This window comes from Zalophus californianus, chromosome 1 (assembly GCF_009762305.2).
Source record: "Zalophus californianus isolate mZalCal1 chromosome 1, mZalCal1.pri.v2, whole genome shotgun sequence".
Lineage (NCBI taxonomy): Eukaryota > Metazoa > Chordata > Mammalia > Carnivora > Otariidae > Zalophus > Zalophus californianus.
In genome coordinates this window covers 97,117,971-97,141,857 of record NC_045595.1, presented here as the reverse complement: position 1 = coordinate 97,141,857, position 23,887 = coordinate 97,117,971, and the positions used below count along the sequence as shown (strand labels likewise).

General features: G+C 43.7%; 1 long non-coding RNA gene across 1 annotated transcript in view; it reads left to right on the top strand.

Annotated features, from left to right (window-relative positions):
* LOC113917518 overlaps positions 1-22,204 on the top strand; it is a 55,692-nt gene extending 33,488 nt beyond the window's left edge. Inside the window, exons 2-4 of the long non-coding RNA XR_003518262.2 lie at positions 20,415-20,515; positions 20,828-20,939; positions 21,855-22,204. This is a non-coding gene — a long non-coding RNA (uncharacterized LOC113917518). The remainder of the gene's footprint in view (positions 1-20,414; positions 20,516-20,827; positions 20,940-21,854) is intronic.
* Positions 22,205-23,887: the final 1,683 nt, after the last annotated feature.

Here is a 23,887-nt window from a genome sequence, read left to right as displayed (position 1 = left end):
CAAGGCTTTCTATCCTCCAGCCTCAAACTACCATCTAATTTAATCCCTGGCTACTTCTCTATATAGGAGCCAATCAGACAGCTCATGAGTGGTTCCAGAAACACAACCTGTGCTTCCCTGTTTCTCTACCCTTGCTCCTGTGTTCCCTTGGCCTAGAATGACTTCTACCATCTTGGTCTCTCAAAATTTAACCTGCCTTCAAGGCCCAATTCAAATGTTCTCCCCAGTCTTCCCAAGCAGAAACATCCCTTGCTCCTCTGAATTCATAGAATTAATATATCTCCTGTGGTATTTGCCTTGTCCTCTTTTACAGACTTGTGTTCACACCACCTCATTGGCTATATTAGCTGCAGTTTCCAAATCAAAAGTTGGATGGTAACTATGTGTCAGTAAGCAAGAATTTTGCAAATATGGATCACTTTAGAAATTACAGATTATATGGTTGCCATAACAGTTTTCCCACTAGAATGGATGGTCTTTTCCTCCTTCACAGAGTTTTTATCACTGTCTCTCAGATGGATGAGAGAACTTAGCCTCCCTTTCCCTCCTGGATGCACAGAAAATGCAGTTAGGTGGTTTTAATGAATGGTCTTATCCCTGCATTATATGCAAAATAAGTAAAAGCTAGACTGATGATATATAAACAGTTTTAAAGGCTATAAAAGTACCAGAAGAAAATACAAGAGAATATTTTTATAATCTTGTGATAGAGCAGACTTTCCTCAATAAATCACAAAATCCAAAACACCATCGAGAAAATCAATAATGAAATTCCCTACATAAAAACCCAAGCCTTTTGTATGGCAAATGATACCATAAACAAAGTTAAAATACAAATAACAGACTTTGAGAAAATATTTTTGAGAGATGTAATAATTAACGGATGAATATCAGCACTAATTGAACAATTTATTAGAAAAAGTCCAAAGCATATGAACAGGTAACATGTAGAGAAAAGGTTGAAATGACAGCACATGAAAGATGTCCAACATCACTAGCATCAGGGAAATGGAGAATAATACACAACGAGGGTCATTTGCCTCTCAGATGGGCAAACATGGAAAAGATTGAGACAATTCATAATTGTCAATTGAAAAGATCAAACATGAATAGCAGTGTTACACACATACCATAATGTACGTGATTTTGAAAGAGCAATTTGGTAGGCTCTAATTATTTTCTGCAACAAACAGGTACTACATTCATAATTCTCAAGTGAACTTGTAAAAATCCATTCTTGATGAGTAATGAGGGAAATCTCAAATTCTTGCTTTCCCAGTTTCCCCATTCTAGGAGGCTTATACAGAACACACTTAAGATAATTTTTGGGTTGACTTCAATACTAAATAAGGAAGCCTGGCAGTGCTGATCATCTTTAAAAACCCTACTCTAACTCTTTAAGTGAGAATTTATTTTTAAAATTCTCCATATTTGCCTGGACTGATATTAGCCATGTTACCTGGCTACTTCTTAACATGGTGCATGACCGACTGGCTGACTCTGGGTGGAGTGGTGGGGGTCTACTTTGTCCTGATTTCCCCTCCCTGGCTTCCCTTGATCAACACTCAGTTGTATACATGCTTTTTGCTTTCTTGCTGTTTGGTTAAGCTTTAATAAAAGGTTGGGTCTTGGTATAAAGTTTTATTAGTCTTTATAGTCATCCAAATACCCAGACTTCTCCAGAGCCTGGCATATTCCCTCATCTCACTGTCCTTCCTAAACAGGGCCATAAGAGTCCTATGATGCCTTTGTATGATTTAGGAAAATGTGTCCCCTCATGTGCAGCTCCATGCCAGGCTGCATGGCTCTATGAGGGGAGTGCACACAGGTGTCCTTCGGGCCCGCCAGTCTCCTGGGCCACTGTACTAGCCATCCTGCTCCTCACACCAGTCCTCGTCCAACTGCTGCACAGGAAATCTTTACAAACTGACATTTCCTCATTTCAAATGGTCAGAGGACATAGAGGCACCTGCTACAGTTAATGCTGCAGACACATGGCTCAGGTTTCTTTCCCTGGCTTCTCCTCCTAAGCTGCCCTTTGGGATTTCATCAGGTGTCCAAATCTCCTTTGTTAATGCGTTTAGCCACCCCCCCCCCCGCCACCACACACCCTATAGTCTCCGTGTTCACCCAGGAAACAGAGTGACGGAGAAGTTAATTGCTGTCTTATCCTTTTTACTGCTGTGCCCTTATCAGCAAAAAAGAATGATAAGGTGATTTTCTTCTTGGCCTTGAGTTTTAAGTTCTGAGCTTCCCTTCCTCAGAGGAAAAGAAACAGCCCTTTGTGTTTCACAGTCTAAAATGGAGATGTTTCTAGACCCCAAGATAAAGCCTTTTCACTCAGATCTTTGTTTGGAAGCCAGACTTAAGAATTATTCAGGATCAAAGGAGGGAAGTGTGGCCCAGCTCCACTCAGGGTGGCTCCCCAGGAAGGGGAAGTGTGCGCACGCATGTGTGGGTGTGCCTGTGTAGGGGTGATGAGTACAGGTTTCCAGGGTGGCAGGGGTCTGTGTCCCACCACCCCTGCAGGAACTCAGATGGGAGGCTACTTGAAAGCCTATGGAGGTTGGACACTACCCACTCCTGCTTTGAGAGCCTGGGTGGGGGCCTCCATGGATAACTTGTAGCCATTGGAGAAAGACACAGCACCAAGAAGCCCTTCCATGGTCTTCCAGGCATCCTCCCAGACTAGCACACGGGGTAGCAGAAGGAACAGTGGAAACCAAGGCATCCACCATGGTCTACAATCAGGATACCCCCACTTCCCTGGGCCTATGAAAGCCTGGGGGACAGAAACAGAGACCCAGTAATTATGATATTGGACACTTCCCCAACTGTAGAGAGCGAGGAACTTGAAGCCAAGTTTAATTTGATTTTAGAAAAATACAGAAACGTGGCATTCCTTGCAGCTGAGTATTATGCAGCAATTCTTACTATTGCCAACATTTTCTTCTATACTGTAATCTATGGAATTCCCCCTTGGTAAGAGAAGGGCTCCTGCATTTTGAGCAGAGTTTCCTTAACTCTTTCCTTTCACCATAATCTTTACCTATTGGAACTTCTCTCTTGTCTAAACAAAATGTATAGTTCAACTCATAACATGCATTTATCAATTTAGTGGAAACATGAGTTCTAAGGATCTTCGCAAGTGCTATACTCCTCACTTAAAAAAAGATAGAAACAGGATCTTCAAGGAGAATCATGAAAATGAGGCCTGGAATTGGGGCCCACCAGCCTAGACCTGGATCTTGATTACTCTAAAATTCTGGTGCCCAAGAGGAATCCATGGAACAACTGGGTGAACAGCAAGGAGACAAATGGATTTAGTTCCTCTGACTCAGAGTTTTAAAGTAACACCTGCTGTGCAAAAAGGCAATGTGTGTTTGGCACTCTGGAAATACAGAGAAGTAAAAGAAATGGGTCCTTCCAAGAGGATGGCACCAGCTCACTGGAGAGCTAAGACTATGGGCCATGAAACATACGATGAGCTGGGTAGATAGGACATGCGGAGCCCAGAGAGACAGAAGGACTGATGAGTCAGGGAAGTCTCCCTGGAGGAGGGACACTGGGAGGAAACCTTGCCCATCCAATTCCCTGATTTTAGCTGTCTGGAAGAGGAAGGTGGAAGGGAAGGAGAAGAAGGTTCCAGAGCCTTGACAAAGGGACAGAGATAGGAATGGTCAATGCCTGGTTGAGAGGTCAGTGAAGTATGCTGGGGGTATTGGAGAATACATGGAGCTACAGCTGGGAAGTGGGACCAGCTTGTGGATGGTTTTCAGTGCTGGGGAGAAGAGTTCAGACATGAGGCAGCTGGGTTTCCAGCCCAGAAATTACACGATGAGAAGAGGGCTTACAGAGGATGAGCAGGCAGCTCCCATGGGAGATACCAAGAATTAGAGACTCTTTGGGTCAGTAATGATTTCTTTGTAATAATGCTTATAGTATTAAAAAAAAAAGTTGACTTTGAGCTGTAAGCGTTGTGTGTTGTGCATAATGCTTCCGAAGGGTTTACATCTTGATACGACTTAATCTGCGCTATTAGTAAGGGAGGGAAGGGATTATTGACTTATGAAATCAACAATCAGGAGGGTCTGGGTTGAAGAAATTTGGGATCTAGCATAAGACTAGATGCTCAAGTGTTGACTTCCTAAGATGGTTATGAGAAATTGCAGAAGTTGGCTGAGGACCCTGTTCTGCAAGAGCACACTTGCAGGAGGAATGACTGGAGTATCCCCAGAGACAAATGCTGGAGTGCAGGATAGCTGGCAGGAAACTGTCCCAGATGATGGTGAGTCACATGACACCTGGGAGCCACCTCACTGTACTCACTGCCTGATTTTGTCATATTCATTCATTCCTTCACTTATTCACTCAAATTCTTTCATTCATTCAAGTATTTATATCTGCTACGGCACTATGGATGGTGCAGACTTCAACAATGCATGACATGATCTCTATAATCCATTGGGAGAGAAAAACATGCACATGAATGATGGCAGGTCAGAGCTGTTGTTCTCTCCCTCCCCCCACCTTTTTTCCTCTCCAACATCCTCTCCCTCTGGAAAACTAAAATATCTGTTGTATTGGTAGCTGATTGGCTCTCAATTTTCCTCCATGAGTTTCAATATTAACTTTTGCTTTTTGTTTAATAGCAAGAGTGAAGACATTCATCAAGAAGTTTCTAGAATTCTTTATTTTTATTTATTTATTTATTTATTTATTTATTTATTTATTTGACAGAGAGAGAGAGACCGCGAGTGATGGAACACAAGCAGGGGGAGTGGGAAAGGGAGAAGCAGGCTTCCCGCCAAGCAGAGAGCCCGATGTGGGGCTCGATCCCAGGACCCCGGGACCATGACCTGAGCTGAAGGCAGGTGCTTAACCAACTGAGCCACCCAGGTGCCCCTAGAATTCTTTAATTTCCCCTTCTTGCTAAGGGGTGTGAATTGGAGGAAGTCTCTTTGGTTTGTCTGAGCTGAGGTAATGGATACAAATGGAACAGGCTGGAGAAATGGAGTCACCCTTAGGGGAAAGGAACCAGGCTTCCTGAAAGGAGGGAGGATTAGAGTTGGGTTGAGGGGTGAGAGATTGCTTTAGAGAGAATGAGAAGGGGAGGAAGCCTGGAGGAACAGAGATCGTGAAGCCAGAGACTGGTAGGGACAGAAGAGAGAAAGGGTCTGTCTGAGCCCCCGTGTGCGCAGAAGGATATGGGAGAAAGGGACTGTTGCCCATCTGGAGGAAGTTTTGCTGTGTGTTATACAGTGAAACGCCTTGACCATGGCCTGCACGAGGCTACTTTTCAAGGCCCTTGGGTGAGGTGGAGATATTAGTAGTGCAAACTGGAGGTAAGACTGAAGGCAGCTTACTCTTATTTGGGGGTGTTCCTGCTACCTTCAATTTTGCAGTCAGGTTTCCTCAGACTTCTCTGTCTGTGCCTATTTGATAGCTGAGCTCATTGACCTGTGAGCCTATAATGGCCATACATAGGATTTTTATGGCTGCTGCATGGCCTCACAGTCTTCTCTAATCTCCCTCACGCACGTATACTATCGGTTCCACCATTTTTTTGGCTGCTTCTTTGGCCCCGTCTAGCTAGCCCTCCCTTGATGGAATGCTTCTTCCATTGTTGCCTTCTTCCACATCTCTCTCTCTCTCTTTTTTTTTAAATAGGTACCAGTCATTTTTTTTTAAAGATTTTATTTATTTATTTATTTGAGAGAGAGAATGAGATAGAGAGAGAGAGAGCACGAGAGGGAAGAGGGTCAGAGGGAGAAGCAGACTCCCTGCCGAGCAGGGAGCCCAATGGGGGACTCGATCCCGGGACTCCAGGATCATGACCTGAGCCGAAGGCAGCCGCTTAACCAACTGAGCCACCCAGGCACCCTCCACATCTCTCTTTAAACTTGAAAGTCGTACATTGACCGTCCCTCATCTATATATCTTCACTTTAAATATATTCTGAATTGTAGGATTCTATGAAATTTTTATTCTGAGAGTTCAAATTATCACCTGGTTCATTCATAGCCTATACACACCTTAAGGACAGAAATACATATATATGTATTTGTATCCCCCCAAAAGAGGCACGGTGCTGGGATTATAGTTCCTCAAGATAACCACACAGCTCTCTCCCTCATTTCATTCAGGTCTTGCATAGAATAGCAACACTCCTGCTCACTCCCTAGCTCCCTTTCCTGCTTTATTTTTCTTTATCACCTGATGTATTATATATTTATCTATTAAATTGCTGAATATCTTTCTGCTCTCCTAGAATGTAAGCTCTGTGAAAGCAGGGACCTTGCCTACATTTCCAGGCCTGAAACTGTGCCTTACATAAATACTTATTTGGTAAATGGATTCCAGATAGATATCAGGTACTCAGGCAATGTGGAGCTGAATTACAGAATCAGAAGTGCATATCTAAATATAAGCTCACAAAACAAGGGCTTAACTTTGTTTGGATTGAAATTTTGAGTGACCTGAGGTTCAAAAAGTATCTTTATTTTCTCTTCCATGGGAATTAAAAAAAAACCCTCAAAAAACATAAGCTTAATTCATATAAGTAATAAATCATTAGATGGAGAAGATTACACTTAATACTTTCAATTTATAATATTGAATCTAAGAGAAGCAAAAAGGAAAAAATTGATAATGTCCATTTTGATATACTAAGGAGAAGTAATATAATTTTTTTGTAAGGCAATTTTTGTTATGTGATGCTGGACTTGGGCTACATATTTAAATTGGCATTTGAAAGGAATGTATGTCATATGCCTTTTTAAAAATATTGTGAATTGTATATTAGAAGAATTCATGAAACATGTAAGCAAAGACTTTCCACTTATGAAGTATAAAGCAAGCAAGTGGTTAATTGACTCCCAAGTCAAATAATGGCAAGGCTACCTCTCCAGGAGCCCTCAGTATCCTCTCTCTGAGTCCTAAGCACAGCCTTCCCCACTTGGAGGGAACACAACCCTGACTTGTACGATCATCTTTCACCTGCTTTTAAAAATAATTTTGCAACCCATGTTTATAATTTTTAAAGCTTTGTCAAAATAATCATGCACATTTTTAAGAAAAAATGATGGTTTCCTGTCTTCCCCAGTACCACTCTGCAGAAGCAACCATTTTTCATCTTTCATGACATTTCTTCTGGTAGGTATCTTCATATCTTTGAACAATATGTTCATATTGTGATTGCGTGACGTATTCATCTTTTAAAAAAGATTTATGTGTGTGTGTGTGTGTGTGTATATATATATATATAGAGAGAGAGAGAGAGAGAGAGAGAGCATGTGAGTGAGGGGAGGGGCAGAGGAAAGGAATCTTAAGCAGACTTCCCGCTGAGCGGGGAGTCCAACACCGGGCTTGACCTCAGGACCCTGGGATCATGACCTGAGTTGAAGTCAAGAGTCAGATGCTCAACCAACTGAGCCACCCAGGCACCCCATGATGTATCCATTTTAAGAGGGTGGGAGAAGAGGAGAGAAATGAGTTTACCAACAGAACAAAAATTTGAATTAGGGTGCCTGGGTGGCTCAGTTGGTTGGGCGACTGCCTTCAGCTCAGGTCATGATCCTGGAGTCCCGGGATCGAGTCCCGCAATGGGCTTCCTGCTCGGCGAGGAGTCTGCTTCTCCCCCTAACCCTCCCCCATCTCATGTACTCTCTCGCTCTCTCAAATAAATAAATAAACAAATCTTTAAAAAAATTTTTGAATTATATCTGACTTGTCATTAGCAACACTGGAGGCTAAAAAGCATTGGAGTAATTTTTCAACATTCCAAGAAAAAAATGATGTTTAATGTAAAAATCTACTGCTAGTCAAGGTATCAATTAAATGTGAAAATTAAGACAAGGACGAAGAAAATTTATTACCCACACATCCTTTTTAAAAAAGTTACCTGAGGATGTACCTCAGTAAACTAAAGGAGTAAGTCCATAAAAGAAGGAAATGTGGGGGTCCAGACAGCAATCTAAGCCAGTGAAGAGACTGAAGGATTCCTGTGCAAGAGCTGTGGAGGTCTCAGGGATCTCAGGGACAAAGAAGGGGACATGATAGAATCCCTGATTAGATAAGGAGATTAGACAGACTTGAGGATAAAATAATGGCAAAGATTCTCAGAAAGGCAAATACAAACTTGAGGGGGAAAAAACCAAAAAGCTATACAAGAAAAGAAATGCAATCAGAGTGATTAACAGCCCTACAGCAAACAATATTTTCATGGACACAATAATGTAAACCCTGTTGCTCATTTTCAACATCTTAGCCTAAGACTATTGAGAGAGCATGAAAGACTTAGTTTGGTCACAGGACAGTTTAAAAATGTCATAGAGAACCTTTTCTGTGTCCTCAATGTATAAATTTAATGATTATATGTCTAGGAGACTCATGTCCTTCACCTCTGGGAAATGTGTTATAGTTCCCATTACCTATTTTTTCTTTTGGTAACTTAAATTAATCAGATGTGAGTTATCTAGATTAGCCCTCTGTGATTATTTCTTTTTCTCTTATGATTTCTATCTCTTTGTCCTTTCTCTGGGATATATCTTTGAATTTATACTGCAATGCTTCTATTGAATTTTGTATTTTTTAAAAAGATTTTAAAAATGTATTTATTTGAGAGAGAGAGAGAGGGAGAGAGCACAAGCATGAGGGGGAGAGGGGAGGGGTAGTGGGACAGGAGCAGCAGACTCCCCGCTGAGCAGGGAGCTCGACAACCACTACGACGCAGGCCAATCCCAGGACCCCGGGATCGTGACCTGAGCTGAAGGCAGATGCTTAACTGACTGAGCCACCCAGGCGCCCCTTACAAATGTATTTTTAATTTCCAGAGGCTATTCATACTTCTCTGATCATTCCTCTTTCACTGCATCTTGTTCTTTTATGATGCAGTATCTTCTCAAATACCTCTGAGAATACTAATTGGGGGTTTCTTTCTTCCCTTCTGTTTCCTATTTTTACTCTTCCCTCCGGTCATTTTTTTTTTTTTTTTAAGATTTTATTTATCTACTTGACAGAGAGCGCACACAAGCAGGGGGAGCAGCAGAGGGAGAGGGAGAAGTAGGCTCCCCACCGAGCAGGGAGCCCGATGCGGAACTCGGTCCCAGGACCCTGGGACCATGACCTGAGCCAAGGCTGCCACTCAACTGACTGAACATCCAGGCGCTCCTCTGGTCATTCTTGGGTTTATCTGTATCTATCTTTCATGTTGTGACCTTTCTTCAAATATCTGGTCATCCTCAATTGTCTTTACTTCAGAATGAGACAATAAGATGTTTCTCAGTACTTTTTGTTTTTTTCACCTAGATGAGGCCTATTAATTGAGTCTTCACTTGTGGTGATCTAGCTTTGCCAGCTACTTGCTGTGTGATCTTAGGCAAGTTATCTCACCACTCTGTGCTTCAGTTTCTTCCTAGAGTTGTTGTGAGCATTAAATAGATTAATATATGATGAAGTCATTATAGTGTTATATAACTATTTGCTACTTGTATAACTTTTACTATGATTACTTGGCAGAAACCCAGCCATTTGGCTAGGGAACTCCTAAATACCAACATGTCAGGGAACTTATCTGTGGGGCCATTATATTTTGTAGAGAAGAGAATATCGTTGTTTTTTATTAGGAGTGGGGCCAATGCAGTGGGGGAGAAACTATCTATCTAGGGGGGTGAGAGGCCAACTGCTCCTTCATATTATTTTATCCATCACCACAATTTCAGCCCATTACTCACTCATTTGAGTTGCTTAGTGCCCCAAGTTCTTCTCTGCAAAAGATTTCCTTCTTGGTTCTATCCTTCTCCAACCTCCCACCCATGCAGTATGAGTTTAGCTTCCTCTGTTCTCTTTCTTTCTTTTTTTTCTTATTTATTTATATGAGATAGCAAGAGAGAGAGAGAGCACACGCACACGAGCGGGGGAGAGGGGCAGAGGGAGAGGGTGAAGCATGCTCTCCTTTGAGCAGGGAGCCCATGTTGGACTCTATCCCAGGACCCTGGGATCATGACCCGAGCCGAAGGCAGACACTTAACTGACTGAGCCACCAGTTGCCCCACTCTGTTCTCTTTCTTCTGCCACCACTCTTCCATCCACTGTTTACACTCCAGAAAAATCTTTGAAATCTGTTATCTGCTGAGAGTTCCTCTGCCATTACTGGGTATTTATCACTTTTTAAATACCTTTATTTTCATTTTGGTGGGATCTTGGTGACCATAAAATCAAGCGTGCCTAATCTGCCATCTTTAAATCAGACATTCATAAATTCTCTTGACAGATACAGTGCCAGGTTCCATGTTTAAATCCTGGCTGTTTTATGCACTTTTCTTGCACTTGTAGGGTCATTTAAGCGTGGGTGAGATGAGGAAGGAAGGGAAGAAAGGAAGTGGTAGCGTAGCCAAAGTGACTTGATTTAGTTGAGGTCCCTTAGAAGATAGTCCTCTAATGCATTCCTCTCCTGGAATGATCCAGTTGATCTGAATTTGCAGTCAACAGGAGAGAGGGTTTTAGGCAAAGTTTCAGGAAAGATACATGAGTAATAATAAAAATAAATCACTTAAAGAGTGAGATATAAATTGCTTCTAAGTTCCAAAGTTATGAGCATTTCTTTTACTGTAACTACTACCAGATCATTCCTTCATGATGCTATTGCTGGAAATCAGTATGTATATTAGCTCAAAAAGATTTTGGGCTATTTCTGCAAAATGTAGCAGTAATTCTATTATGAATAACATAATAATGGCATATGATTCACTATTTTCATTACATTTATTGTAAGTAGATATTGAATAAACTTAGGCCACCACTTTGAAGCTCAAGTTGGCGGAATTCACAATCATTTGTGAAATCTAAGCATCTTAAAATTTTCCTTTTAAGCAATAATAACTTCAATAGGTTATGAACTACCCTTCAAACAAATAATTAAAGAAATAATAGATTGGTAACCACAACCCTAATTAAGGAATTTACTAATAGCTAATCCATGTTAAAGGAAAATATGTTTTAACCATGACATATGTTATTAGTTAGGGTCTAACCAGAACAACAGAAACCACTATACAGATTTATAACAGAGGAAGCTTAATGCAGTGAATTCGTTATACAAGTTGATGGATGACCCTGAGAAGTTTAAGTTAGTGACGGTGGGAAGTCACTCACAACCCTGAGCTGGAGGAATAATCAGAGGGATGGTATTACCAGAGCCCAGGGGTTGGGATCACCAACAGCAGCTGGAACCACAGCAGGCCCTTCTGGCAAGGGCTGGAGCCTTGCTGCAGCTACTGTCAGAGATACCATCCAAGGGCAGGAGGCTTAGGGAAAAACACCTTGGTCTTTCCCTTCCTTCTGCCCCAGTGCTTCTCACTGGCTGAGCCCAGCTGGAACCCAAGTGACCAGGCAGTCTGGGAAACCTGTCTACAATGGGGTCAGTCCCCTGAGGCGTGGAGCAGAGCAGATGAAAGTGAGGCATTGGTCCAAAAGCAAACGGATGCATGACCTATACAACATATATGTAGTATTATAGACCATATAGACATTCCTTAGTTTAAATATATGCCAAGTACTGGTGTACACTATATGTATGTATAACTCTTGTAGTTACCTCTGTGCTCAGATTAAATTGGAACCATAGTCTTGGCCAGTTGAGCTAGGAATATCTTAATGGGATTAAAATCAGGTTCCAATGAGCCATAAACAATTACAGACATAGCTATCAATTAAATGAGGCTTCTTGGGGCACCTGGCTCACTCAGTTAGTAGAGCATGTGATTCTTGATCTTGGGGTTGTGAGTTCGAGCCCCATCTTGGGTGGAGAGATTACTTAAAAAAAAAAGAAAGAGTAAATGATGCTTTTTATTTTTTAAATTAGGAAACATATCAACCACCCACCTTTGGACATGCAAACCATTTCCCTCCTTTCATTTTACATCTAATACTAACGCTAGGAGCATATAGTCTGAGATGCACTGCAGTTCCCACGATGGCACGAATGATGTGCGACCTGCCCATGCAGAACTCACAGGCTGTGTGGGTTTTTTTTTTTAAACCAAGGACACACCTATGTTTAAGATTCTTTGGTAAATTTCACAAGACTATCAAAGAATAATATTCTGAAACGTAGGCTTCACAAATAGTGAAGAGCAGTTCTTTGATTCTTCCTTCATAAAAGCTAGACATGGAAGGGCTGCGCTGGCTGTTTTCCCACACTAATTTCCTCCTGGCAGATGGCAGAATAAAACATTCACAGGAGACAGTGCCTTCTTTCAGAGACTCAAATCCACAGGGTACTTGGAGAAGGCGACTTGGGTCTTGGTCTCCTTCGGATGTGAGCATTAAGCTATAAAGAAAACTCGGAGGCTTTGAGAGATGCCTTGGGCCTGTACCGATGCCTGGCTCCGTGGACTGGGCTGGGCTGAGCCCGGCTGGGCACTGACTCACTTGCCATTTGCCCTGAGTGTCAGTGTCTCTCCCTAACCCTCCTCTGTTCCCTCCGCCAGAATGTAAGCCAAGAGGAAATGAAAACATTAAGAAGCTACAGACTGTGCTGACTTTTCCATTCTTACCTTTTGTGGCCATGGAAGAATGGCTTGGACAAACAAAAGGGAACTGCACAATGAGTTCTAAATAATTATAATAAAAATGGGTAGAAGGGAGAAGCGGAGAAAAGCAGAATAAAGGGGGAAGAGCCAATGCAGGCCCTTCCCCAGTCAATGGAAGCATTTATTCAATGCTGATCCCCTCACCCCCACCGTAGCCTCAAGATTATTTACAAAGAAAGTCTCCTGGTAACTGGTTATCAGCCCTGGCTAATTACTGCGGGCATTAAAAGAGTTGGATCCCCAGGCCAGCTAAATCAGATTCTCTGGGGTGAGACCCAGGTGCAAAGATTTTTAAGATCTCTGTGATTCCAATGTGCAGCCGGGATGGAGAACCTCAGAGGTGTGCCCCACCTCAGGCATAACATGGCCGAAGGTGAACAGCGGGAGTTTTGGAGGTGACTGGAGAGGAATCACAGTCACCATTTAGAGCAGTTGGCTCCCAGTTGGGGGCTGTTCCAGGGAATTTCTTCTCACTGAGCAGCTCAGTAATCCAGAAACTGCCGCTCCCAGCCCCTCCTGAGGACTGACATTGCCTTCTACTCACATGCTCTGAGCAGAAGTTCCCAGGGGGGGTGATCTTGTCTCCTGGGTGGCCTTTGGGAACTCCATGGGGGTGTTTTCAGATGCCACAATGATGAATAGGTTAGGGCCTGGGCGGAAAAGGAGCTGTTAGAATGGGTGAGGGAGGCATGGGGAAGGAAACTAACATTGGAAGCCTCCCGTGTGGTAGGCACTCTGATGGGCCCTTGTGAGAGATGCGAGCCTCCTTCCCCCACTGCCTTCCTACTTGGAGAACACATGCACGTGCACACACTCACCCACGCACTATAGCCTTATGCAGCTTTTCTGAGTTTAGGGAGAAGAAATGTGCCAATGCAAGGAAGCTAAGAGATGGAACCCAGGGATGACATGGGAGAATACTCTCCTTGCCTAATAAGGCCTGGATAATGAGCTCACACAAAATAGGGTCAAAGTTGAGTTAACAGAAGCACTATGAATCTCGAATGCGGACAGATGGGGTTGGGAAAAGAAAAACCTATCCTCACAGAGCAAGGTCTGCTTGCCTTTAGGTACTTTAGGACAGAAAGTACGGCAGCCTGAGTAGAACCCCACCATTTAACGCTCATATCCCTGTGTCCTGCGTGGGGCAGAGTTCACCTTTCCCAGCACAACGAGCCCAATACCAGCTGTCCAGGCCCATGAGTTCATCTGCAAGCGCTGTGGCCATTCCACACCTGTGTCCCGAGGACTGACCCTGGTCAACCCTGACCATCCCTTCCAAAGCCTTTTTTTTCTTAAATGTTGTATCATCCCAGGAACACTGCATCTTTTTTCCCCACAGAAACCACCAGAGCTTCTTTCCAGGCCAGACCTCTATCCAGAATGGGTGCCTCATCTTTTCAACCCACCCAAACACGGTCTTACCCAGCTTCCTTCTTTTGCCCACCCCCCAACCTCACCTCCTACAGTCTGGATATTGTGCCCACTTCTCACAGCTATTTTTCCAGGGGTCACCATGGCTCTCCTAACTGCCTATTCTGGCGGGCTCTTTTCAGGTTTTTGTTTGTTTGGTGAATAAATTTTAGATTTTCTGAAGTGTTCAAGCAGACAGAGAAGTAGGATTATATAATGAATACATACACTCATTTCTTTGATTTAACCATCATCAACATTTTGCCATAACTGTTCCCTTTTGTTGAATTATTATATAATAAATTACAGATATTCTGACATTTCACCCTAAAATAATTCAGTATGCATTTCTAAAACATAAGAACATTTTCCCACATGCCCATAGGATCCTATCACACCTAATAAAGAATAGTTCTGTAATACACATTTTCCACATTCCAATTTCCTCACCTGTTCTAGAAATGTCTTAACAGCTAGTGCGTTCAGACCAAGTTGCAATCATGAATGTCCACTGTGTATGCCAGTTGTGTCTTGGTTTTCACCAGTGACCTACCTCACTGTAGCATTTGCTTCCACTAAGTGGTTCCTTCTTGGAGGTCCTCCTTGGGTTTTAATAACGTCAACTCCCTCTTCATTGCCTACTCTTGACCATCTGTTTTTATCACAGACCCTTCCTTTGCCACTTTTCTTTTCAGTATTGGTGCTTCACAGAACTCTGTCCTTGGCTGTCCAGTCTCACCTTAAACTTACTTCCCAGGCAATTCTTCTGAACCATATTCCACTGTATGGCTACACCACATTTTGTTTATTCATTTACCAATTTATGGACATTTGCGTTGTTTCTATTTTTTGGCTATTATGAATAATGCTGCTGTGAATAGCATTTGTATATGATCATTTGTATTTGTACACAAGTTTTTGTGTGGACAAATGTTTTAATTTCTCTTGGGAATATACCTGGGTGTGAGATTGCTGGGTCATATGGTAATCTTATATTTAACAGTTTGAGAAGCTGCCAAATGTTTTCCCAAGTGCCTTTACTGTTTTACAATTCCACTAGCAACATATAAGGGTTCTTATTTCTCTACATCCTTGTCAACACTTGTTATTGTCTGTCTTTTTTTAAAGATTTTATTTATTTATTGGAGAGCTAGTGAGAGAGAGAGAGAGAGAGCACGAGTGGTGGGGCGGGGTAAAGGGAGAGGGAGAAGCAGACTCCCCACTGAGCAGGGAGCCCGAAGTGGGGCTCCATCCTATGGCTCGATCCCAGGACCCTGAGATCATGAGCTGAAGGCAAGATGCTCAACCCACTGAGCAACCCAGGCGCCCCTATTGTCTGTCTTTTTGATTATAGTCATCCTAGAAGGTGTGAAGTGATAGCTCATTGTGGCTTCGATTTGCATTTCCCTAATGATTAGCGATTTGAGCATCTTTTAATGGGCTTATCAGCCACTTGTACATTTTTTTTTTGAGAAATGTCTATTGAGATTTTTTGCCAATTTTTAAATTGGGTTATTTGTCTTTTTATTATTGAGTTGTAGGAGTTTTTATATATTCTAGAAACAAGTCCCCTAGCGGAGATATGATTTGCAAACATTCTACGGGTTGTCCTAGGATGCTTTTTATAAAAATCTCATAGGATTGGAGTATGCATGTATGTATGTATGCGTGTGTGTGTTTCTTGAGGTTTAGGACAGTGCTTAGTCTCCAGCACAGTACATATTCAGTAAATACTTATTGAATTCAGTTGAATTCTTCATAGGTTGTTCTGGCAAAGTCTTTGACCATCTGTTTTACTCTCCATTCAACTTCAAATTTCTTTCTTAGAGTGTAAGAAAATGCAAATAAAAATGAAGAATATGCACAATTTGGACTGGATGTATGCATTTTTTAAAAAATCTGAAATGTAAGTGGTTTTTAAACAACAGATTTTAACAAATCACTTAATCTCCCTGTTTCCTCAGCTGCAAATTGGATGATTACATGATCATCGTGATGCTTGCTTCTACTCTAACATTGAATATGTTTAATAATAATAAGCCAAGACCATTCCTGGTGGCATGCTGGGCTCAGAGCAAGTCACTTGGAATAATCACCATGTCTATCTTGCTCTCTGCTTTATTACAAGCACAGAGCACTGTGATCTACACATAGCAGGTAATAAATTGAGTGAATAATCCCCAGTAAGCCCATACCTCTCCAAATACATTGGTGACTCTAGCCTGGACTCTTTTCCTGATGGATCCCTTTGCTGATTCAATACTTCAATCTGCAGAGCTAACGGGTATCACAATTGTAAGGTGTCAGAAATAGAACTTGTGATTCTCCACACCTCCTTAACTTGCTCTCTGACTCTCCACCCAACATCAGGCTTTTTTTTTTTTTTATTATTTTAAAGATTTTTATTTATTTGACAGAGAGAGAGAGAGACAGTGAGAGCAGGAACACAAGCAAGGGGAGTGGGAGAGGGAGAAGCAGGCTCCGGAGCCCGATGCGGGGCTCGGACCCCAGGACCCTGGGATTGTGACCTGAGCCAAAGGCAGACGCTTAACGATTGAGCCACCCAGGTGCCCCTTTTTTGTCTTTTAAGTAGGCTACACGCCCAGCATGAAGCGCGGGGCTTGAACTCAAGACCCCAAGATCAAGACCTGAGTTGAGATTAAGAGTTGGATGCTTAACAGACTGACCCACCCAGGCGCCCCACTGGGCTTTCTAATTTCAGTAAATGGCAACAAAGAAATGCTCAGGCAAAACTATTAGTAGTCATTCTTAACTGCTCATCTTCTTCCTTAAAAGTTATTCAAGGGGGGTGCCTGGGTGGCTCAGTTGTTAAAACGACTGCCTTCGGCTCAGGTCATGATCCTGGAGTTCCTGGATCAAGTCCCGCATCCGGCTCCCTGCTCAGCAGGGAGTCTGCTTCTCCCCTCTGACCCTCCCTCCTCTCGTGCTCTCTCTCTAATAAATAAATAAAATCTTAAAAAAAAAAAAAAAAGTTATTCAAGGGGCACCTGGGTGGCTCAGATGGTTAAGCATCTGCCTTTGGCTCAGGTCATGATCCCAGGGTCCTGAGATCTGGGATTGAGCCCTGCATTGAGCCCCAAATCAGGTTCCCTGCTCAGTGGGGAGCCTGCTTTTTCTTCTCCCTCTGCTGTTCCCCCTGTTTGTGCTCTCTCGCTCTGTCAAATAAATAAATAAATAAAATCTTTTTAAAAAAAAATGTTATTCAATTTGTTAAAAAGCCTTATCAGTTCTACCTTCAAAACATATTCCAAATCCAATAGCTTCTTACCCTCTCCACAGCTTACCACTCTGACCCGAACCACTATCTTCTCTCCCCTGGATTCCTACAGCAGCCTCCTAATTGATGTCCCTGAATCTACTCTACCCACCCTACACTGTTTTCTTCATACAAGGGGGCCAGGATGATTCTCTAAAAACTGAAGCCAGATCATACCACTCTCCTGTTCAAAACACTCCAAAGAATCTCCAACCATACTCAGAATCAATCTGAAGTCCCACCGATGGCCTAGAAAGCTCAGGTGATCAGGGCTTGGCTTCCTCTCTGATCTTACCTTCTCTTTCTCTCTCTGTCTTGCTAACTCCAGTCTGACCTTATGTTCCTTGAACATGGCTAGCATGCTCTACCTCAGGGCCTTTGCACATACTGCTCTTTGCCTGCAGCACTGGTTCACCTGAGGTTTCAGCATGGCTTACTCTATTGCTTCATTCAGGTCTCTGCTTGAATGTCACCACCTCAGAGAGGCCTTACCCAATCGTCTTTCTAAAGAAGCCCCCCTTTGAACGTACTGTCCCTTTATTCTGCTTTATGTTCATTCATGGTGTTTAACATTTCCTAAATTACAGTTTCTATTTGTTTACTTCTTCTTTCCCCCACTAGAATGCAAGCTTTATGAGGGTAGACAGCTCACCTTTATTTATTGCTTTGTTTAATGCTGCATCCCTAGTGCTGGGTACCATTTCCAGCGCATTATAAACATTCAGTAGATACTGTGGAATGAATAAATAAGCTGATGATATCATAATTTGTCATCTGAGAGTAAGCCCTGGGTTTGTGCTTTGGCTATGCCACTTACTAACTGAAGAGCCTTGGGCCAATCATCGAATCTCTTTAGGTCTCGGTTTCCTCATTTATAAAAATGAGCTATTAATACTCACTATGAAGGAGGCTTAGAGATAAGGGATGAAAGTGCCTGATATCAGGTGCTCCCTTCATAGACCTGTAATTACCCATAAAAACAAACACCCTTCTTGATGCATGATTTGGTTGAGGAACAAAGGAGATCATCAAACCTGCTCTCCTAGAACCTGAGCTTATCGATGGAAAATGGCACACTAGAGGCTGAGGAAAGAAAATGAATCCATTTCAGTGCAGAAGACTCAGAGAGCTGGGTTTATACACCAGCCAGAATAGCTGGGCTTAGGGATACGGCTTCCAAACTCAAGTCAAGGCACTGTTTTGTCCTCTGGACAGCGGCACGGTTGGAGGCGATGATTCAAAATGACCTCAGCTTTTGTCTAATCTGGTCCTGTGACCAGACCACAGGCAACGCCTCATCCAGGGTAGCAATTTCCCTTGTGGCTCTCTGCTAAGAGGCCCTTCCACATGGTAAAATGCCCTGTAGCCACTGCAAAGGACGACGCGCTGCTCCCTGTTCTGACATGCAAAGGTCTTTAACACGTATTGCTGAGTGCAAATCTCCAGTTGCAGATGAAATATCCTGCACCAGCACGCGCCCAGCAACACTCCACTATACATGTATACAAGTTTCTACAGAAGCACGTAAACATATAGAAAGGGGTCTGGAAGGATGGAAACCCTATCAGTTGTGCTCATTTCTTCCGAGAGGTGCGGCGCTGACTGAAACTGGAGGTGGGCCTCAAAGGAGACCAGTTTTACCTAGAATCTATTTTTACAAAGAGAATGTATTACTTCTGTTATTGAAAATTATTTTTTAAAGCTGCCCAAGCAAGATGATGCTAAAACACCCATTTAAGTAAAATGAAGCAGTTTACTTTGCCCTAACTAGCAGTTCTTCAAGGGGGCAAGTCACCCCCAGAGGGTGCTTGGCAGCATTTTTTTTTGGGTTGTCAAAAGACTTCAGCGCTATTGGCATTTAGTTCCCCAGGAACGAGAGATTTAACTGCCTGCATGTGTGAGAGAGTTCCAGGACACAACGTAGTATCCCAACCCAGATACCAACAGGGGTCCTAGTGAGAAACACTACCCAAAAGCTAGGGTTCACTGTACTTATGAATTCATCTGTGACCCCCCCATTAAGAATTTTCTGTCTTTGGGGGCACCTGGGTGGCTCAGTCAATTAAGCGGCTGCCTTCGGCTCAGGTGATGATTCCAGGGTCCTGGGTTCGAGCCCTTCATCGGGCTCCCTGCGTAGTGGGGACCCCGCTTCTCCCTCTCCCTCTCCCTCTGCTCATGCTCACTCCTTCTCTCTCTCTCAAATAAATAAATAAAATCTTCAAAAAAAAATAATTTTGTCTTTGATTTGAGCTACTGAAATGCCCAGCGCATGTTCCATCTGGATATATAAGACAGTACATTTTATAATCAATGGTCAAGAGAAGTAAGTTGAAAAGCATGCCAGTTGCTGGGTCTGGGAAGCACAAGTGGCTTGGGTTTTATGCCTCTCATCTAGAATATTTCTGAGAATAATGGTTGTCCAGGCACCAGCCACCTTGTACTTTGTACTAAGGCTTTAAGACAAATGTCCCATTGGCCAGCAGTCAGGCAAGGGCTGAGAGCCCTTAAGGGCAAGTTGGGAAGGCCCCATGATTCCCACACAGGACAGTCTGCCTTTGGGAAGCAGCTTCCAGCCTACAGAACAGTAATGGACAGTGATGATAGGCAAAACAGAAAGTGTTATCGTTTGCCCCATCGATTCCACACTCTTGAACACTATCGTGGTGCGTGCATTCAACAAATATTTATGGAGCGATTGTTATGTGTCAAGCACTGTGCTTGGTGCTGGGGTGTACAGAGAATGAGACCGGTACATTTACATTCTAGTGGGGGAGGACATAATAAAGAAACAGATCCACATCCATCAGATCATTTTAAATAGTAATAACTGTTGGGATGGAACATGAGTAATGTGGTCGATGGTGACTAGGAGTGGGGTCAACATACGACGGAGCTCAGCAGAGGCCTGTCTCAGGAGGCGGGCTGGGCCTGGGGGAGGAGGATGGTGATGGTCCTGGGGGCCACCGTGGAAGGCTTACGCCTGTGCAGCTGTTCCTGTCTCTTCCAGCCCAGCCAGGGCAACGTGCCCTTGGGGACAGCAGACGCGGTCCATGTCCGTGGGTTGTCAGTGTTCCTGAGCAGGTAAAATTACCACGAGTAACATTCATGCTGCTTCTGATTTTGCTTTCCAGCTGTCTTCACCCAAGATTTCATCCGCATCTGAGGAAGTTGATTTCATGTGTTTCAGAGGTGTAGGAGGACACTGGCGGATAACTGGCATGTGCTTTCAAAGGTATTGTTACTTAAAAACACTTGCGTGGCACTCACTTTGTGTCAGGCACTGCTCTAAACACTTGGCAAATGTTAAGTCATTTTGTCCTTACAAGAAACCTACACACCAGTACTAAGGAGTATTACTATCCTCTGTTCATTCACGACGATGCGGGACTATTCCTCTAATCAGAGCCCTTCCCCATGATGTGCAGTGTCTCACCCGCTAGAAACATCAGCATCGGGTGGGGATGAGCCAGCAGCAGCCATGGGGTCAGAAATGCAGATTCTTGACCTGCCCACCAGCTACTGAATCAGAATCTGTTCTCTCCAGGTGATTCTTATGGAGGATCAAGTTCAAAACCACTGATCCAGTCCAGTTTTTCATTTTTAGGGAGATGATCTGAAGGATGAGACTTCCTGATTTGCTGATCCTTCAAAATCAGGTAAGTGTTTTGTTTTTATGAACCCTTTTCCCTCCTTAGTTAAGGTTCATTTCTCAGGTAGGGGAACCAAGCATAACAGGGTTAGAATCAACAAGTAAACAACATGAAAGCAGGACACAGTATGTGCAAAGGGCTGGGTTTGGTGGTGCTGGGAGTTGGGGAAGGTACAGCGGAGAAGCTGTAAACTACAAGACATTGTCTCTGCCTGGAAGAGTGCCCTATCCCCATGAGGAGAAAAGATACATAAATGTCAAATGGGCAGACAGAGGTGATGTGTTTTTACAGTGACATCTTATGCCATAAACAACTAAAGAGTCATCAATTCAACTATACATCTCTGAGAGAAAGTAAAGAAAGCAAGAGAGACAGAGGGAGGGAAAGAGAGGAAGGGAGAGGACTAGAGAGAGAGAGAGAGAGGGAAGGAAAGAAGGAAGGAAGGAAGGAAGGCAGGCATGAAAGGAGGGAGGAAAGAAGGGGCACGGAAGAAAGGGGCAGGACAGGGAGAAGATTTAATGTTATGGGGTATTCCCCCCCTATTCCTTTGATGAGATGTCTCAGAGGGAACCTGCATTTCCCTGGGGGTCCTCAGCTACCATGAGCTTCTCTAGCTGAGAATGAATCTAATATTTAAAGATTTTTCATAAAGCATAGCCCCTAAATGCCAGCCAACCACATCGCCTGCTTGTCAGCCAAAACACATGGTCCGCTCTGGCACTAGAGGAAAAACTGGCTGTGTAGGGCTTACTGAGAGATGTATGTGTCCCATACTTTATTGGGTGATTTAAAGGATTTTGAAGAGACATTCTGATTAAATATGTTTTCATTTTCATGCTGACTTCAAACACTACCCTTTCCTTAAGATGTAACTGGACTGTGTGTGAAGGCCTCATATTTTCTGACTTTCTCTGTTGCCAGAATTGAGAAAGAAACTGGCCAACCAGACCCCATCCTAGGCTGCAAAGTCCACACTAAGGGGAGGAGATGAGGTTGCCGCCTCCAGAGGAAGCAAGAGCATTACAATCGCTGATGGAATCTGTCAGTGAGAATACCTGCCTGCATCATCACCGGGCTTGCACAGTAGACACGTGCGCTCACACCCCCTGCAAAGTACAGTGCTGGGTGTTTCTGTGTCCATGAGAGGGTGCTAGGCAAGGGGTCACTGCGACCCCAGTTACTCTTTCCCCACCCACACTCTTCTTGTCCTGGAAAGCCAAGGCTCCCATACTTGGCCTCCTGCAGCCAGCCTCTAACTGTTGGTGCTGCTTGGCCCCATTGTGACCTCTCCACCGATTAGGCAGGGAGTGGACCCCTCAGCACGGGCTGGACCCAGTCAACTCCAGGGTCTCCCTCTTCTAAACATGATCTGAGGGGTGGCCAGTTCTGTGGCCAGATGGTAGCAGTCGCTGGTACCAGAAGGACCTGTAGATTTGGGGCTGGTCGCCATCTCGAGCACACAGGGACAGGCAAGAGAAAAAGGGACGAGGTGGCCTGAAGTGAAGAACCAACCAGGTGAGCAATCTTCCTCTTCAGGTTTTCTGTGCCTGGCCACACCTGACACACTGTCCTAGGGGTCCTCTGCCTACGCCTTTATGCCACCCCACCCGCCCTTTTATTGAGCTGGTCGGCCTTGGTTCTGTCTTTTGCATACAAACAAAGCTTTACTGGCCTGCGCTTTATACTGTCCTCTTGGGGCTCTGAAGGCCTGCCCAGAGCAGACAGGTCTTCTAACCGCTTACACACCTCACTGGAGAGCTTCAATCACTTGTGACATTTTGTGACCCCAGAATGAAAACTTCCAGAATTTAGATGGTCTTGGCAAGCTCATTTGTCTAATTAAATCCCTTTCTGTAGGACAGACATTTTTTTCTTGGTACTATGTAAAATGCCCATTCTTTGGGCCAAATTCTCCCTTTTCTGATGGTTTCCTTGGTGCTCCTAGCACTCCTGTCAATGGTGAGCATGAATTTCCCCTACTGTTTACCGCAGCAGGCATGGACCTAACAGTGAGCCCAACGGCTTTCCAACTTTTTAGCACTGAATTTTTTTCTTTTTCAAATTAATGTTATTCGAAGCAATAGAGAAGAGCTATATCCCCAGCCGCCTCTGGGTTTCTTCTCTCTGCACCCTTCGTCTGACTCTCAGCTGCAGGCTCCTGTAGAACCCAAGGGCTCTGGGAACAAACATTTGGTGCACTGCTCAGGGCGGCAGATTGTTTCATCCTTATCTTGGGCAAACATTGAGGAGCACCCATTACATAGTACAGACATACTAGGGCCCGTCCCAAGCTCTGGAAATGCTCCAGAAATACAGTGGTGTGAAAGACACATCCCCAACAGAAAGGAGAAACCAGGCAGATAAGATGCTAACAGCCATCAGACAGAGCGTGTGCCAAGTACAAGGTGTCACCAATACAGTTAGGACTATGGGCTCAGAGACTGGAGAAGTGGCCAGGGCTAGAACAGCATGGAGGGGGGGCACCAGAGAGCAGCAGGAGGGGCTTCAGCAGGATTTTAACAGATTACATAAGGAGAGAAAGTAATATCTGAGGGGAGGGGGTGGTGGCAGGGTACATCCAGACTAGTGGAGAAGCACAAACAAGGGTGGAAGTGTCTGTGATAGGAAATGGTTAGCTGATGAATTCAGTTGGATGACAGGGCATTCAGAATGGGAAGATGGGAAGGGGCCAGAATTTGAATAACAGGCTAGGAAAATTCAACTCATTTTGGAGACCATCAGGAGCTCTGAGTGATTCAATTTAGAATTAAAAAAAAAAAAACATTAGGAAAAAGAAAAACAAGATAAGAGCAGAAATCAGACGTCAAGCTGCTCAGAGGCGGTGTCTGACATGGGTTTGCAGGAAAGACAAAGGGTCAGCAAAGGGAAACGGTGATGACACATTTCCCTACCGCTGACCGCCTCCCCCACCAAAAGGGTCAGAAGTCTTTGAG